At 35.3% G+C, this 19,409-nt stretch overlaps 1 protein-coding gene and 1 pseudogene across 7 annotated transcripts in view; one reads left to right on the forward strand and one right to left on the reverse strand.

The window, feature by feature from the left end:
• Positions 1 to 19,409, reverse strand: part of LOC129757165 (mucin-2) — an 81,773-nt gene that overhangs the window by 47,804 nt on the left and 14,560 nt on the right. The gene's annotated exons all lie outside the window — the stretch shown is intronic.
• LOC129751988 (uncharacterized) lies at positions 3,639 to 6,085 on the forward strand (annotated as a pseudogene).

Here is a 19,409-nt window from a genome sequence, read left to right on the forward strand (position 1 = left end):
TTAGTTGACGAACAAAGCCTCAACTGCCCCTTTTTCCTCTAAATTCATACGATATCTTAAAAAAATTATTGTAAAAAACGAAAATGCACAACAACTGTGCATCACCTTGGAATCAGGGGTAAAACTCAATATTTACTTGAATGACCGTTTTGCGTTCAGTTGACGAGAGAAGTCTTGATCATCCTAGTTTCCAGTGTTCGGCACAAAAACGCTAATCCGCTAATCGCTAGTTAGTCCGATAACTTTTTGTTAGCGGTTTAATTTTGCCGCTAAATTTTGATTGAGCTAGCGAATCGAAAAGTTCCGCTATTTTTTGGTTCCGCTAAATGAAGAACGCTAACTTCCATTTACTTGTTTCAAATTCACAAATTATTACTGATAGAAGTAGACTTTTTGTCATTAGACAAGTAAAGGAGACATCGGGCATCATTCTTACACCAATATACGCTCCAAGTGAAAATAGTCACATCGAATGGTCTCAGGGCAGAAGTGCCTCACACAGATTAACTTTTTTTTTCTCTTTAAGTACTTCTTTTCTCAACATTCTCAGACTAACAATTCAATAAATATTGGATAACAGTATTAAACTATTTTAAACATCATTTAGATAATTCAAAGCTAGAAGGTCAATTTTTAGATACTGTTTTTTTGCTTGCAAAAGTACAGTAAACAGCCTACTTGATTAATATTTTACATGACTTTAGCATGGTCGTCCACATCGGTGATTTGCTGAAATGTGCTTTCTAGGTTAATCGATGGATTTTCAAAAGCTTTTCAAAATTTCTTAGTGTTTTTCTCACATCTTACATTACTATCTCACACGGCAAGTCTCGAATAATAAATGCTGGAAAAATCCGCTTTTTACAACTTGTTTTAAGTGGATGAGATATTTACTTTTCACAAAGCAGTTTTTACAAGTATTTCAAATCAGGTAAAATAAATACAAGATAGTATCATCATAGAATGAATTTGCATTTTTATTTCATTTAGTTTTTTAGATACACGTTTGGCAATGCTCCTATCATGCGAATTTTGCATAACTATTTTGAAAGTTTGAAAAAAAGTGAAACCTGGACAAGCATGGAAAAAATCGCATCGAAGTTCAATCAATTTTCAATACGCGGTCAACGTGTTCTTCTAAAGCAAAGAATCATAGCAAACGTGGGTAGGAAAAATCATTGCCACTTCTAACGTCAATGATTCGTCATCACTCTTCCTTGGATACACTGTTAACAGCCCAGGCGGGAAATCGTAGTGAGCTTGTTCACATTATATTTTCTCTGGATTGTTTGTGGAGTGAACGAAATCGCAAGTGATCGTCATCGGCAATCAGTAAACGAATGCGTTTACACTCAGTAAACGATTGCGTTAACATTCAGTAAACGATTGCGTTTCGATGGTGATTGTTCAGCTAGTTTTGTGAGCGTTACCACGGGCTAGTGCTTCGAAAAAATTCCTTGAATTCAGAATTGCAAGTTTATGCGAGTGCGTGCAGTACTACGTTGTAAGGTAAGTTCGGGTCATTTTAACGGTAATTAATTAATGCTCCTCGGCTACTTAAGTTGAAAGATTTTCAAGATATTTAGAATTAAAGAAGAAATTTGTAACGTTTTTTTTTTTTAATCAACTGTAAGCTACCAGATTTCAAACAGTTTCGTTGGCATTTTTCGCTGGTTTCTGTACCATAATCGCGCTCCGCGCGCGGCTCGTTCCGGGAGAAACGAAATCTTTCATCTTTCCTGTCGCTATCTAAATCTATTTCCCAGCAGTCGATAGAAGGAATTGTTGTGCCACTCACTGCGTTGCTTTTTGATTGACTGTCGATTGATTGTGCTGATAATGATGCTGATACCTACGTAATGTATGTTTTATTAAAGAAACGTTAAAATAATATTTATCGTAACTACCTAATGTAGTGCTTGAATATTTTCATATGTTTTATTACTTCAGTATCTTATCTTTTTAATTTAACACTAAACATAGGTACCGGCACTCTGTAAATACCTATTTATACCGCCGGGGGTCATATGACCCTTAACACCTTTTCCGCTAAAACTCTCTTGTTTTTCAACCGATTTTTGAAAATTTTATAGTTTTGGAAAGCTTGTAACGTGACTCGAATATAATTTTTACACAATATTCAGCTACAATCATGGATTTCAAAGTTATTCGTAGTCTAAGAAAAAAAATCCGAAAAAACATGCTTCGGGAAAATGGATGTAAGTCAGTTATTAGAAGCTCGACCTGAAATTAATTTGATTCCTGAAAAGGCTGAAGTTAGAAACTATACATTGCACATATGGAAAAAAAATTAAAATTGTTTTAAGATCATGACCACAAAAAATGTAGAAGAGTGGTGTAAAACTCGTACTTTTTAATGAATCAATCGCACAAAGCTGTCTCAGTATCAGCAGAAATTTTTTGAAAAGTGAATTGGAAAATTTACGTAATTTGTGACATTTTGGCATCTGAAGATTTACAAAACACGAAACACAAAATTTTTGACAGTTATTCAAACGTAGCTGTTTTTAGACTTTTTATCAATTTACTTTTTCTGAGACTATGCTTACACTTACTTTCGGCTTTGCACTGGATTTTGAGTATGTTAACAAAAGATTTGAGCAATAAAACTATATGCACAAGAAAGGAATTTTCATACCGGTTCTAGTGATGTCACTGTATTGGCGATGTGTGACAAAGATATGATAAATATTTTTCTGAAAGTAAATCCTGAAATTTTGCGCTAATGCGTGCGTGTTTTTTCGTTTCCTTTCACCCATCTTCGTGTGCAAAATAGCTTTAAGATATCACCACTCACTGCGCCCGTCTGCCAAGCAAGAATTGATGCTGACTTTTCAAAATTCTGAAACTACTTCACTATTTTATTAATCATATTTTTGTTATGCATCGTATTGCCAGTATAATTACATCACTAGAACCGGTATGAAATGGCCTTTCTTGTGTATATAGTTTTATTGCCCAAATCTTTTGTTAAGATACTCAAAATCCAGTGCAAAGCCGAACGTAAGTTTAGGAATTGCCTTAGAAAATGCAAATTGATAAAAATGTCTAAAAACAGTTAAATTCTAAATTCTTAATTCTAAATTCTAAATTCTATATTCTAAATTCTTAATTCTAAATTCTAAATTCTAAATTCTAAATTCTAAATTCTAAATTCTAAATTCTAAATTTAAAATTCTAAATTCTGAATTCTAAATTCTAAAATCTAAATTCTGAATTCTAATTCCAAATTTTAAATTCTAAATTCTAAATTTAGAGTTCTAAAGTCTTATCTCTAAATTAGATTAAGATCCTAGCATCCAAGCTCTTGACCCTGAATTTTGAATGGTGAATATTTTTATCTTAATTCTGAATGCAGAAACCAGAATTTAGAATTTAATTTAAAAACTGTAAATTCTGAATTCTTAATCCTTAATTCTATTTTCAATAATTTAGAGAAAATCAAGTTCAGATTTAGGGATAGCTGCAAAGTAATGCAAATAAAATTTATCGATCGGATATCAGGTTTCAAATATTTTTTAATATAACGAATTTTAAGTAACGATTTCGAACGGCGCGGGAAGGGAACGAGAAAAATGACATAGTTGTATTTTTTTCGTTTAAAACTAATTTTCAGTATGAAGCGTCATCTCACGCAAAAGGACTGCCTTGTGAAGGTCATAAAGGAGATCGAAGGGGTGTATTTTTGCAAAGTGGAGGGCACCTGCAATTATTCACAAAACCATTTTAATGCGAGTAATTTTAAGCGGCATATCTTTGCGAAACATCCGACAGTTTTTGCTGCTCTCGGACTACCGTTATTGCCATCGCAGAAAAATCCATCCGAACCATCGAAAAAAAAGGCCCGAAAACTCACCGTCAACACGACAAAGGAAAACATTATTCTTGGGACGATGCAGCTCGCCACGGTGAACCACCTTCCCTATTCGTTTCCGGAAATGACTGGCTTCAAAACGCTTGTTGGGCCTCTGTATCAGGCTGCAGGACTGACCGTCAACCGTAAAACTGTTGCAAGTTTGGTCGACGAGTCAGCCTCCAAAGTGAGAGAGCTCATCACAGCGGAACTAAATCAACAACCATTGATCTCCATCGAGGTTGATGGAGCATCCAGGGGGCATCGCCACTTTGTTGGTGTTTTTGCCCGAGTTATAGTTGGAGGAAAAGTAATTGTTCGGAATCTCGGTAAGTAAACTTGTATAAGCTAATAAAGGCGCAAATTATACTATCTTAAGCTTTTCCGAAAAAAGTCTCCCATCAATAAGAAATAATTCTCTGTTTTTATCAATAAGATTTGTTTTTTTTTTAATGTGTGCTCTCACCTACACTTTTCATCAGTATGTTTTTTATCTTGTTTTAGCTATAAAAGAAACTAGAGAAAGACAAACTAAAGAAAATTTGAAAACATTAATAGAAAGCGTTTGATATTGGGCAACTATACTCAGTCACTCATGACAATGGTGCCAATATGGTTGCATCAGTGAAAAAAATGAAAGAAAGTTTAACAGAAGGTCACATTATAGCCCTTTACGATTCATTTTTTGAACACCGTTCTGAGGAAGAGGAAGAAGAGGAAGAAGAGGAGGAGAACCTTGACAATGATAAAACGGTCAACAATACGGGCAATGAAAATGCTGCCATTACTGTTTTAAATTGTATTGAAAATGGCGAAAATGAAGAAGACGATGACTTTTGTAGAGGACAAGAAGGTGCTACTGTTATTTCAGAAGAAACCCCTCCAGATGGATTCGATTTAAGAATGACGAACATTTTAGGGAGCGTGAGATGTGCAGCCCACACAGCACAACTTGCTGTGTGGGATGTGCAAAGAGCTTACGAGCGGCGTATTTTTAATATTCAAAAATTGGTTGTCAAATTGCGGCAACAAAAATATAACAAATTTTTAAAATTGCACGAAGCTCATTTGCCGCCGCTGAGCAACAAAACAAGGTGGAACAGCACGTTTGCCATGTTAAAATCGCTTTATATTCAAAAACCATTTTTCAAACTTTTGAAAAAATCGTATGCTGAAATAGGTAAGTTTCATAGTGTTCTAGAAGCATATAGAGAATGAAAAATTATAGAGTTGATTTGTCTTATTTTTGCTTATTTCTAATCTTAGCTCATTTTTAAATTGAAATTACAGATTTCACATTGCATTGGAAATTCATGGAGAAATACTGCGAGGCTTTCGATGCGCCGTTTATATTGACGCTGCAACTACAAAAACATCACGTAACTTTGAGTGATTTTTATGCCTACTGGCTCATTTGTCAGGCAAAATTAACAAAGTTGCATAACAACTCGTTAGCTCAAAAATTGTTAGGAGCATTTCACCAACGCCTTCAGAAGTTAACTTCAACTATGCACTTTCAATCGTGCCTCTATTTAGACCCGCGCTTCAATTTTTTGGGGTCGAAAAGAATTTCTTCTGAAAACAAAGAACTCGTCCAGGTAAGAAGAGTCATATCGCCAAAGATAAACAAACACAATGTTTTAAACATATTTCAGTGAAAATTGTCATAGAATATCATATCACATCGCAATTTTTTTCCAGGATTTCCTTGTGAAATTAAATGATCGTCTCAACGGACATAACAGTGAAGAATCTCGAGATTCTGTTCTCCAGGATGCCGAAGAAGATGACCTAGAGCAAATATTGGCAACAATTTTCAACGAAGACTCGACGATTTCCAGCACGACGGCCACTAGCTCAAGTTCTTTGAAACAAAAGATTAAGCAGCTGGAAATGAGAGAAAAGGTTCCAATCGTAGAAACGTCTCGCCCTTCCTCCGAAAATGATGGAAAGCTCATTCAATTCAATCTGATTGAATACTGGGAAGCCCAAAGATACACAAATCCGGATATCTTTAAAATGGCTATGGTTGTGTTATCAAGCTCGGCAACACAAGTGTCCGTAGAAAGAGGCTTCAGTGCGCTGAAATTGATGTTGAACGAAAAAAGAACAAATTTAACAACCAGCTCTGTTGAAAATGCTCTTTTGCTTAAATTGAATCCTGATTTTCTTCCAAAAGTGGCTGAAATCCTGAGTGAGGATTTTGAATAATTTTTGTGAAAAAAATTCACTTTATATTGAAATCTAATTATATATGAATAATAAATGTTAATAATTATCTATAAAAAAAATTCTATCTGTGGGATTGAGAAAATGCAATGAAAGATTTGAGGATTTCTCATTGAAAGGAGGCGGGACCACAAATAAAAGCACAGGCTCAGATCTTATGGTGTACAAAAAATCAAGATCCATCCTTTCTTCCTGTTATTGCATTCCAGCAAATGAAAATGAAATTAATTTAAAATAATATTGATAAAAATAAATTATACGACGGTTGGCCAGGCAGCTGCTTTTATTATAGATTTAAAAAAATAAGTGTATATAAGTTGATAATCAAATAATTAACTGAAATATTAAAGAGTGAACTTTTGATTTTGATGCAATGAACAATCAAATCAAAGGCTGATTTTGAACATTGAAAACGACTTTTTTTGACAATGTCTCATACTAAGTTATTTATGAGAAGAGATTTATTGAAAATATAATAAAGTAATAGAAATTAACAGTAAGCTTCTAATGGTTTGTAATATATCTTCCAATTTGAGCCTGAGTTAAATTTTAATTTAAAAAAATGAATTTTAGATATTTTTAAAGCATAAGTCTCATCGTTATGCAGGTTTCAACAAATTTGTCAAATGAAATAATGTTTCTTTAAACTTTCTGCAGTAATGTCAAAAATACTTGTACCTACTATTTTTTTCCAAATTTTAAAAACCGTTGAATTTTTCTTTTTAAGATCATCATTATCAAAATATTATTTCTTAATTAAATGAAGTATAATAAGCAAAATCAAAATCAAATTTCTTCTCAAATGTAGGTTTGATAGTTAATCAGTTATCAATGAATGATTCCACTTTAAACTGACTCATTTTAAAACTCCATATCACCAAAACAAAATGTGAAAGTCCAAATTTGACAAAAGATTCGAGTTTAAGACGCTTAAATCTTCCAAAATGCTTCTCCCTTGATTTATCAATTAAATTCTTTGAATAAGTTTTTATAGTGGTAAGAAGATTTTTTAATCCTTTTTAAATGGTTAAAAACTTGTCTGTTAATCTTCATGTTTGAAATTTCAAATCATTTTACTGAATTTTATAGAACATTTTTTTCAATTTTTCAATATAATTTACCTAGATTTTTTGTCAAACTATTAAAATTCTTAAAAATATTTTTATTAGGTTTGTCTATGTTTTTCAATTCTGATGTTTTTTGTGTTCTTAAAACAAAATCTTTTATTTTTTTCACCTAATTAAAAATTCACATGTTAAATCGCGATTTATTTTTGTAGCGAATGCAAAACACTACAGCAGAATTTTTCAATCAATCTTTCTGTTGAAAATTAAGAAAAGAAAACTTAATTCAAATGTATAATAAATAACAATTATTTGGATATTATTTTTTCCCAAATCTGTGTTTTGAAAATATTTATTTTCATATCAATCCAATGCATAATAACGTCAATATAGCAAAAACACTGAACAATTCATATGGACGACCCCTTTTGCCGACCCCTTACACAATATTCAATACCTGGAATCAATTCCTCATCTCTCTATACCCCTGTGTGCAAATTTTTGTCACAACCCGACGAAAAATAACGTCAATATCACGAAAACAATATTTGTCTTGTATGGACGACCCCCTTTAGAAGGGGTCATCCAAAAATCTGAAAACATTTTTCATCATTCCTGGTCCTAATGAGTATCCATGTCAAATTTCAGCTCTCTAGCTCTTAAGATGGCTGAACCTATTGAGGACAAACAAACCCACAGAAATTGCTTTTTATTTATATAGATAGATCAATTCCGACTCTGAACTCATAGAAAAATTTTTAAGCGATGAGAAGATATGAGAATTCCGAGAAGATATCATTTTCGGGGTTTTTTTCCGTTCGAAGCTGAATCCAGTCGTTCGGATAATCAATTGATATTTTAAAGATTCACTAGAATAAATTTCCTAACTAATGAATCAAAAATCAATCGGTCAACATATATCATCTGAGGAACTCACGCAAATTCTCGGGTCATATTGACCTGAACGGCAAATGTGTAAATGTGCTCTTCCGGTAATCACCGGAAGTTGCTTTTTCTACAGATTATGTATCTCGTGGTTTTAGCAATGTGTTTTAAATTTCATATTTTTCCGATTTTGTTCAAAAAAGTTATGACGAATTTAAAGTTTGCTTGAATGGCGTGGGAAGGTTAAAAAGAGGTTGTTTCTTGGGACCATTTTCATTAGTAGCCGGCCAGGGGATATTTATTTTACGCTAAAACCAATTTTTGTTCATTTTAAGAAACTACATTAAAATACCCACAAAATGAATCCAATAACGTCAATATCGGTCAACATTTGTGGCCAAAGTAGTGATGATAAACTACAAATAAAATAGAAATTAAATAAATTTGAATGGAAATTTTGCCATCGGCAACGGGAGGTTCACAAAACTAGCCATGAAATAGACACCATCCGAACGCAATCGTTTACTGAATGTAAAAAAAATCGTTTACTGAGTGTGAAAATATTCGTTTACTGAATGCGATTGACGATCATGTGCGATTGCATTCAGCCCACGAAAAGCATGGAGAAAATAAATTTTGAACAAGTTCACTACGATTTCCCACATGTGCTGTTATTCGTTCATAAGTAACTTTTGAAAGTTGGTTCCTTCAAGATTTCCAATGATGACCAGCTAGCGAGCACATGGTTACGTTCGCATCGCCGATGCTTTCTAATCGAAGGTAGGTTGATGGAAAATCATTAACATTCAGGCTAGTGATTGAATATTTCCATCCTTGAACCTGGATAAAGATTTTTCAACAGAGTGGGCACAATAAACAATCTGCACTATGTTTGTAAAGTATTTGAGCAAACGAATTTAGATGCAACCATAATCCATGCTGTTGCCATCCTGTTTACGTTATTGTTTATCAACAGTTAGCGATTAGCGATTAGCGCTTTAAGCTTGAAGCGATAACTTTTTCCGCTAATTTAGCGGTTTTAATTAGCGATCGCTAAATTTGAATGAGTTAGCGATTTGATTAGCGCCGCTAATTTTTCAATTAGCGATGCCGAACACTGCTAGTTTCCCATTAATTATTCAATTCTTTTAAAAAATCATTGTCTTAAAAGAAAATGCAAAAGAACAGGAGGGAAAATCGACATAATTGACCCAATTTCAGGCAAAATTCATGGTAACAAACGAATTTAGTTTGAAAGTTACTGTTCGACGAGAAGAGCCTCAATCATGTTAAAACCAATATCAATCATCAATTCAACAAAATATCGTTTAAATTTAGGGGAGAAGGGGACGATCCAGGCTTTTTTCGTCAACTAGAAGTTCAGCTGTGTACATCATTCTGTTCTACAATAAATTTTCACATGATTCAATTGTTTATGGGCACTTTCTGATGCATTCTCGAATATTACAACCTTTTTTTTTTTTAAATATATTGCAAGTATTTGAGGAAAATTGAGGCATTTAGAACTGCATTCATCAGCAGAAATTCAGCGGTGTTCATTATTTTATTTAACAATAATGAATGTAAAATATTTCAAAAATCGTGGTTCAATTTACACTGAAAGTTCGTCTTCTGAAATATTATTGCAACCTACAGTTAAAAAAAAACTGTTTCTTTCTCGTTCCAATTTTGCTTAACCCTTAAGTTTCTGCAGATATGTAAATGAGCTAAAAGTAGATGAGAGTCGCAACCGAGCAATCATTAGTCACAGCAGCGGCAGAAGTTGGTACAATAGAATTAGAACGGCTGAAATGCTCCGTGAAAAATTATACAAGAATGAAGTTCAACAAGTTCGTGTCCAACTGCATTGTGCATATCAAGTGGTGGAAACAACAGATGCATTAATTTAGCCTAACGACATCGAGAGGTTTGCTTAAAAACGCTCGCTAAGTAAATCCTCCCGCTCTCCGGATGAAAACCACGTGAGCGGCAAGGCAAGGTTGTTTGTTCTTGATCTGACTTGGTGTTCCGATCAAATGTCATCGGGGGTGGGTAAAGTGATCCACTTGTTGCCGCAGAGAGTGCCGTTATATGGCTTATTTTTATGAACAGAAGCTGTTTGATGGCTTTATAGCTGTCATCAACAGCTCCTCGGCCGGCCATTTAACGACAGATCTTAGAGCTAGACCAATCAGACATCTGCATCAATCATAGTAGGCGTAGGCCTACTGCGTCAGTTTGTTGAAAATGAAAGTTAAAACAAGTTTCGCTCAGCTGTCAAACCGCAATCTCGGTGCTTACTTCATCGGAAAAATAAAACCGAGAGTTACTTAGTAAGTACCTGACTCGTTTCAGCAGTCCCTCAGCTCGGTGTAATAATGAGACTCGCCGAAGACAGTGAGGTTGTGAGGAAAGATTGGTCTCAATTGCACATCTGATGTCATCCGGCAGGGCCAATTGTCTCCGGCGATGTCGAAAAAAAGTGAGTTATTAGCTTAATTTATGTGCGACTGACTGCGAAGGGTCGTGGTTCCTGATGCCGCCAACCTACGCAATTGTCGCAAGGTGTTGATTTTTTTACCGACACGACGCCAAATGGCCGGTTTCAATTTTCGGTGTCTGGCTGGCTGCCGGTGCAGGTCAGGTTGTTTCGGAACCAACGACTGCCGCGGAAATTGGCTGACCCAGTCTCTTAATGGGTTGTTGAGGAAATTTGTTCTCTCGGAAGATTTAGTAACTACGAAACCCACACGAGCGTAATGTTAAATCTCTTTTTTCAGCGCATGATTATTCAATTGATTTTTTATTCTCAATCTTTCAATCTTCGATTTTTTAATGCTCAACGCAACTTAAAAACACAAATTTTGAATTTTATAGAGTTTGGGAGATGATCTGCTTAATTCATTACTCCAACAGTAATTGTTACAAAGTTTATGAGTTAGATATGCCCTGGGGAGTAGATTCGCCAGTAGTTAGTGCCACTAAATGGGCAACGGATTACGACAAATTGGATCGAAATTTTCTCGGCAGTTGAATCAGGCAAAGCGCGTTGAGAGGATAGTTCCAGTAATCAGAAAAAAGAAATTCAAGCGAGTCGTAAGGACAGCTTGAATTTTCATTTTAAAGCAAGTTGAGAGGACAGCTAAAGTAATCAGAGCAAAAAAAAAAATGAGTTAAAAAGACAGCTTTGGGGAAATGAAAAAAAAAAATGATTCAAACGAGTTGTGAGGATAGCTTGAGATGATGAAAAAAGCGTGTTGAGAAGACTGCCTAAATCAGTTAGTTGATTTAAGAGTTAGTTGAATTAAGAGGACAGCTTAAATTGTAATCTAAAAACGAGTTGAGGAGCAGATTCGGGAAAGTAAAGAACATGTCAATTCAAGCGAGCTGAGAGAACTGGTGGAAATTTTTAAAAAGGCGTGAATTCAATTAGAAAAAGAATTGAGAGGACCGCTTGTACCTTCATCTCAAAGTGAGTTGAGCTTTAGAAAAAAAAACATTTGGATTCAAGCGAGTTGCGATGACCCCTTGAAATGATGAAAAAGCGGGTTGAGAAGGCAGCTTAAGTTATCCAAAATTATAAATTCAAGCAGGTTGAGAGGACAGCTTGAAATGATGAAAAAAGAGTGTTGAGAGGACAGTTTAAGTAATAAAAAAAGCAATTCAAGCGAGTGTGGCGAAAAGCTTTAATTTAAATCTCAAAGCGAGTTGAGAGAACGGTTTCAGGAAAATAAAGGAACATTTGAACTCAATCGAGTTGACAGGACTGCTTCAAATGATGAAAAAAGCGTGTTGAGAGGACAGCATGAGTAATAAAAACAAATAAATTGAAGCGCGTTGGGAGGACAGCTTATTTATTTATTTTAGAACAAATTAAGAGGGCAATTTTGGGAAAAAGGAACTTTTGAATTCAATTCGAGTTGAGAAGACAGCTTAAATTGATGAAAAAGGCGCCTTGACAGGACAGCTGAAGTAATCAGAAATGAGAAATTCAAGTGAATTGAGAGGACAGATTTGGGAAAGCAAAGAACATTTGTATTCAAGCGAGTTGAGAGGACAGCTTGAAATGTTTTAGAAGGTTTGTTGAGAAGACAGCTTATATAATTAGAATGAGAGTTGAGAGGACCGCTTGAATTTTCATCTCGAAGCGAGATGAGAGGACGGCTTTGAGACCGCTTGAAATGATGAAAAAATCAAAACAGAAAAATTCAAGCGGGCTGACAGCTTTGGAAAAATTAAGAAATGTTTGAATTAAAACGAGTTGAGAGGACAGCTTGAAATGATGAAAAAGTTTGTTAAGAGGCAGTTGAAGCAATCAATAAGAGAAATTCAAGTGAGTTGTTTGGACTGCTTTAATTCTATTTCTATAGCGAGTTGAGAGGACAGCTTCGGGAAAATAAAGGTACATTTCAACTTAAGCGAGTTGAGAGGACAGCTTGAAATCATGAAAAAAGTGTGTTGAGAGGACAGCTTGAGTAATCAAATCAGAGAAATTGAAACGCGTTGAGAGGACAGCTTGAATATTTGTTTCAAAGCGAATTAAGAGAAGAATTTTAGAAATAGAGAGCTTTTGAATTCAATTCGAGTTGAGAAGACAGCATAAAATGATGTAAAACGCGCCTTGAGAGGACAGCTGAAGCAATCAGAAAAGAGAAATTCAAGTGAGTTGAGAGGACAGATTTGGGAAAGTAAAGATCATTTGAATTGAAGCTAGTTGAGAGAACAGCTTAAAATGTTTGAAAAAAGCGTGTATAAAGAACATCTTATATATCTAGAAGAAGAGTTGAGAGGACCGCTTAAACTTTCATCTCAAAGCGAGTTGAGAGGACAGCTTTGGGACCGCTTGAAATGATGAAAAAGCGGGTTGAGAGAGCAGCTTAGATAATCCAAAAAGAAAAATATAAGCGGGCTGAGAGGCCAGTTTTGGAAAAATGAAAAAAAAATGTTTGAGTTGAGAGGACAGCTTGAAATGATGAAAACAGAGTGTTGAGAGGACAGTGTAAGCAATCATAAAAGAGTAATTCCAGCGAGTTGGGTGGACAGCTTTAATTTTAATCTCAAAGCGAGTTGAGAGGACAGCTTTGGGAAAATGAAGGAACATTTGAATTCAAGCGAATTGACAAGACTGCTCGAAATGATGAAAACAGCGTGTTAAGAGAACAGCTTGAGTAAACTAAACAGAGAAAAAGATGCGCGTTAGGAGGACAACTTGAATATTTATTTCAAAGCGAATTAAGAGGACAATTTTGGGAAAAAGGAGCTTCTGAATGCAATTCGAGTTTAGAGGACAGCCTCAAACGATGAAAACAGCGCCTTGAGAGACCAGCTGAAGTAATCAGAAAGGAGAAATTCAAGTGAGTTGAGAGAACAAATTTGGGAAAATGAAAAACCCTTGAATTCATGCAAGTTGAGAGGACAGTTTGAAATGTTTAAAAAGGTTTGATGAGAAGACAGCTTATATAATTAGAATAAGAGTTTAGAGGACCGCTTCAAATGCTCAAAAAAGTGGGATGAGAGGGCAGCTTGAATAATCCAAAAAAGAAAAATTCAAGCAGATTGAGAGGACACTTTTGGAAAACGAAGAATGTTTTGAATTCAATTCGAGTTGAGAGGACAGCTCAAAGTGATGACAGCTGAAGTAATCAGAAAACGAAAATTCAAGTGAGTTGAGAGGACAGTTTTGGGAAATCAATGAAACATTTCAATTCAAGCTAGTTGAGAAGACAGCTTGAAATGATGAAAAAAGCGTGTTTGATCAAAATTAAAATTCAAGTGGGTAAAGATGACAGTATTGTGAAAACTTTTATTCACAAGACAACTGGAAATGATAAGAAAACTTTTTCACCAAACGAAGTTTTTTAGACCTAAGGCCATGATTCCGACCAAGACCAAGATCAATCAGAACTGCGAATCAGTATTAAACATTAGAATGTTAATTATGCGTATGAAAAATCATAGTTATTTTTACAATAATAATAATTAAATCAACGTTTAAACGCATTCAATCGAAAAAAAAGAACTTCAATGAACTTTCAAAAGACACCCCGGAGCGAAAATTATCGAGCCATTGAACTATCGGACCGTATCAGGGCGGCCAGCAGCAGCCGATAGATGGATGGATGGAATTCCTTCTTGCTCCATAGGCAAGTTCAAAACATTGCCAATGTTGTTGTGGCATGAAAGTAAGTCATTACTTCAACGATCGGAGTCCGGCGTAAACTTAGTCACGGATTGACGGACGGGCGAGAAAGTAAATGACCTCGGCTGCTCGTCCGAGAAAGATGGGTGACTTTACTATATTGATAACTATTGACAACCGATTGTAGATTGTTGTGGAAGAGTTGCCGGTTCTCGAAATTGCATTTGCTCTTGTCTCTTGGCCAAGCTAGCCCCAGAAAGGGGTTCGAACAATGGCCAAGCCCCATGCTTTTGGGTCCAAAGTTGGTTCCGGTGCACACAAAAACACCAAACGATGTGGTAGCGGAAAATCGCAAAACAGTGGAACGCCATTTCCTTCCGATTGTTTGGGCCGGCATGTTTACGTGATGTAATGGCGAAAAATTTGATTCGGTGTAAATTTTTAGCTTTAACGCTCATGACAGGATTAGGTGGAAGCCCTCCCTTTAATCGAAAAAAAAAAACGCAACCCCCTAAGCTAAAAGCTCCCAACCGTCGAAAATCGAACGAAATGGACCTGCTCGAATCGATCCGAATTAAAGTGGAGCTTGGCTGAGCATATTAATTATAGCGGATAGGCTAAACGATCGAATCGATCGAAACACACCGATTGAAGGAAGGCTCTGCGCGGGCTTGTCTATAATTTTAAATTAGGATTCCTCAGGTGTGGGCGCCATTCGAGTGGAATCCGATAAATGCAGTATACAGCACATTGCGCATGCAATGGCCGAGGTGCATTATCGATCGTTAAATTTTCCACCTGCCGTGCATTTTTTTCGTGCGGTACCTTCTTTTGGCGGCAAATTCGTATGAACTTTTTTTTTATCGTTTTTTATTGGTGCAAAATGTTTCGTGCTTTTTTTTTTAATTTTTCTTACGCCCCTTTCGGAGGCACCTTTCACATACATATGTGCAGTGGAATTTTAAGTTGGCCTTTCCGTGGACAATTCGCGGTCGACATGTTGTTGGTGGTCATTGATGTGGTTCAAGGTTACGCTGATTTTATTTTTATCTTTCCCTGGATTGGCATCAAATTGAACAGGGTTGCAAGGTAGAACCAGAGACCTACAGTTTCTTTTCAAAATGTTTTGCAACAAAAAATTAGGCTCGAAAATGCAAAAAAAAATTGTGAAAGAAACATTTGGAGGATCAGAAAAAGAACAACTGAATATCTCATCTGATATATTTTTGATTTTAATATCGTTATGATCCTTCCGGCGATTAATTATTATTATTATTGTTACATTACTAAACAATTTTATTCAGTAACGTAAGATACTACATCTTTTTTTAATGTTACATTTTGTGCGTTGATAGAACTCAAGTGCCTTGAATCTTATTTCGATAAATAACTGGTTATTTAAACAAAAAAAAACAAACTTAATTTCTAAAATGCTCAATTAATATCATCTTAAAAACTGCGAACGAGGTTTCCAGTTTTTTTTAAATTTAGGAAGGGCAGTTCAATACCTCACACCTCTAAAAAATCGAATTGCCATATAGCTCTGATCTGTGGCGAGGAATGACAAACTTTAAAGTTCTGGAACTTCTCTAGAACTGCTTGGGAAACTTGAGATAGTAGAAAATCACAAGCTATAAAATGAGGAAAAATAAAAGCCTTGAAAAGTTTAATCTTCATCTCTGTATCCAAAAATATTTTTTAAAGTCGAAGAGTTATATTTTTTCCCGCATTGCTGAAGCATATACGAATCAAATTGGAAACAGGATTGTATTTTAAAACGTTAACTTACAGCTTCGGACACAATTTTTATCGCAGTGTTGCCAATTTTCGGGATTATTTGCATCGAATTATTCTTATTTAGAAAAATTGCATACGATTTATTCACATTTAAAGACAATGTGTTTCTCATTGACCAAGCATGGAGATCATTGATTCGGGTATTAATGCATTGTTCTGTCAAGTTTGTGCAATCTAAAGAGAGTTGAACATCATCTGCAAAAATGTGTACATATTGATATACATCTACCAGTATTGGTAGAAATTTAGCAGATAATATTGTAGTAAACCCATCTTTCGACAACTTATCTTTCATAAACAGAGTTCCTAACACCATATTCTTGCGACCTGCTACAGTTAATGAAGTTATTCAAACTATAGGATCATTGAAAAACAAAAAAAGTTGTGATCCTGATAGCATTCCCTGCAGCTTATTAAATCTAACTGCTTAGAAATGGCACGTATTTTAACTGCATGCTTTAATTCTATGTTTGTGTCGGGGGTGTATCCCGAAAGTCTAAAGATCGCTAGAGTGGTTCCCGTCTTTAAGGCAGGCGATGTAACGAGTATAAATAATTACCGTCCAATTTCAACCCTTAGTGTGTATAGCGAAGTTTTCGAAAAACTCCTCGTAAGTCGACTCAATAACTTTATCACAGAAAATAACACCTTATATAACCTGCAATTCGGTTTTAAAGCTGGGTCTGGTACGCTTATTGTCATGTGTGAATTGATAGATTCGGTTATTAAAAATATAGACACAAAAAAATTGTAGGAGGATTATTTCTGGACTTAAAAAAAGCCTTAGACACGCTTGATCATGACGTTCTTCTTAGGAAACTGGATCGCTATGGAATAAGAGGAGTTGCTAATAACATCATTCGTAGCTACCTTACAGGACGGAAACAGTATGTTTCTATTGATAAAATAAATAGCTCGTTGGGACAAATAGAAGTGGGTGTGCCTCAAGGTAGTAACATTGGGCCACTACTTTTTCTACTTTATATCAATGATTTATGCAACCTGCCATTACATGGTACCCCCATATTGTTTGCAGATGACACAGCATTATTTTATCCAGAGAGTTGTCCCAATGACGCAATCGGAAAAATGCAAAAAGATCTACAGATTCTTGGTAAATACTTTAATAGCAATCTGTTGACCCTAAACCTTTCTAAAACCAAAAACAAGATATTTCGTTCAGCAAGAAGGATAATTTTTTTGCAACAATGACCTTTCCTTTGATAATACCATAATCGAAAAGTGGATAACTTTAAATATCTGGGGCTCACGCTTGATGAAACACCTACGTGGAGTTTCCATGAGAATAACCTTATAAAGAAAACATCGTCCTTTATTTGTATTCTTTGGCAAGTTAGAAGTTTTTTGCCACGTCATGTTTTAATTAAATTTTATTTTGCTTTCATTCACTCTCAGTTGAACTATCTTATCGCAGTATGGGACAGGGCATCCCTGTCTATCCTCGGTCGATTACAGACATTACAAAATCGTTGCATAAAAACGATATTCAAACTTCCTTATCTCTACCCTACCTTTTTACTTTACTCAAATATAACTCACAATATTTTACCTCTAACCCACTTGTGTAGTCTGCAAACATTATTGTATGTCTTCGACAATTTGAACTCATTAGACAACACAAGAAATTTATTGTTCAACTCGGGCACTCGTTCTCGCCATACTCGTCAATCACATCATTTACTTCGAAGCCGTTGTTTAACATCTTTTGGTCAACGCAGAATTTCTTTTTTTTTTCTTTATTTCGGTTGTTTTGTGGCAAAGAAGCTTAAAAAACTGTTGCAGCCACCACACTAGTGACTTATTACAAGTGCAAGTATCTTATAAATTAATTCTATACAATTCAAATAACCAGTGAAATTCAATTTTCATTTTATCAAACCGTGCATCATAACAGAATTTACAAAAAATATATCAGTTGCAATCAGAGAAGAATTTAAGAACTATTCAATTATGATTTGGCAAATCTTGGATATCCGTTATTTTTAAAACTTTAGATTTTTCATCTTTTTTAAGAAACACAAATCTGTTTGAGAACCACACAAATTTGTAAAGGTGATCTGATTTAAATTTTCTCGCTATTCCTAGGAGACGTTGATTTAAGTGCGTCAGTTGGTGGTTGAAGTAAATGCGTTGATCGATGTTGAGTCCAATGTTAATGCAGCTCAGTGGTTTTTCCCGCGCCGTTCTCATTATTTTATCCTTAAGTGCTATGTTCATGAATCGGACCAGGATCGGAGATAGACCTCTGCCATTCGACGAAGACAGTCGCGTAGTACCAATAATGTCATAAGAATTGCAGAATATTTCCAGGCTACTTAATATGTTGTTTAACAGATGAACAAGATCCTCGTTTATAAGCTGCACCACATTTGAAATAAGCAGGTGACCCTCCATTGAAGATTGTTTGATCATATTAACTTCGAAGTTCAACTCTTCAATATACTGTCGATTTTGTGTTTGATCATTCTTAACTTCAGTTATCTTATTTTGCATAGATGAAACAATAGATTTATGATCATCTAGTGAAACTTTCATTTGTTCGAATTCGTTAGAAATAAATTGTTGAGAAACTTTTACCTCCTCAACCTCATGCTGTAGCTTTTCAATTGATTTATTAATATTTTTCGCAGAGCCAACGAGCCAATGTTTTGGTCGAAACAGGTCTGGTCGTTGTTCAACGGAGCAAGTAGAAACTAGTCGAAACTAATCCAGCTCGGCAGCAGGATTCGTTTCGACCTAGTAGAAATCGGTCGAAGTCAATTGGAAAGAGACAGATGATCTACTGTCAATCCATTTCTACTTGTTTCGACCCGTTTCTACTAGACTTCATTGAACAGACTAATTGTTGATCTCGATCGCAGCTGCCACAATCTTTTGTTTTTTTTTTATTAGAATCATCAAGCTTGTCAGGACTCAGGTGACGCTGTTTCATCAGTAGAACGGTTTTTGTTGCGTCGCGTCATTTTGTCACACAGCAACATTAGCTGCGACAAAAAAAAAATAAATAAAATTCCACTCTTCGATGAATAAATCGGCAAAATAAAAGGCTTGTCATTATTGACGGCTTCCACTGGATAGTCTGCAGTTGTTTGGGGTAATCCAAGCCTATTCTGGCGATCAGCACGAGTTATACCGGCGTAAGTAAAGAAATACACTTTTTTGTTGTGATAAGAATCTACGAATAGAAAAGCGGTACCGATACTTGCACTTTAGGGTGTGAAGCTTTGCTGGACCTGCTTCTTACAATTGTCTTCCAGAAGTTGTCAAAAATGCTAACAACCGCAACATTTTCAAATCGAAAGTGATACGTCACCTCAAAGAACTTCAGTGATAAACCTAATCATCACGCCAGTATTTTTTTTTTTATTTTTGTTACACATATATTTAAACTGTAAAAAAA

This window comes from Uranotaenia lowii, chromosome 3 (genome assembly GCF_029784155.1).
Source record: "Uranotaenia lowii strain MFRU-FL chromosome 3, ASM2978415v1, whole genome shotgun sequence".
NCBI classification, from domain to species: Eukaryota; Metazoa; Arthropoda; class Insecta; order Diptera; family Culicidae; genus Uranotaenia; species Uranotaenia lowii.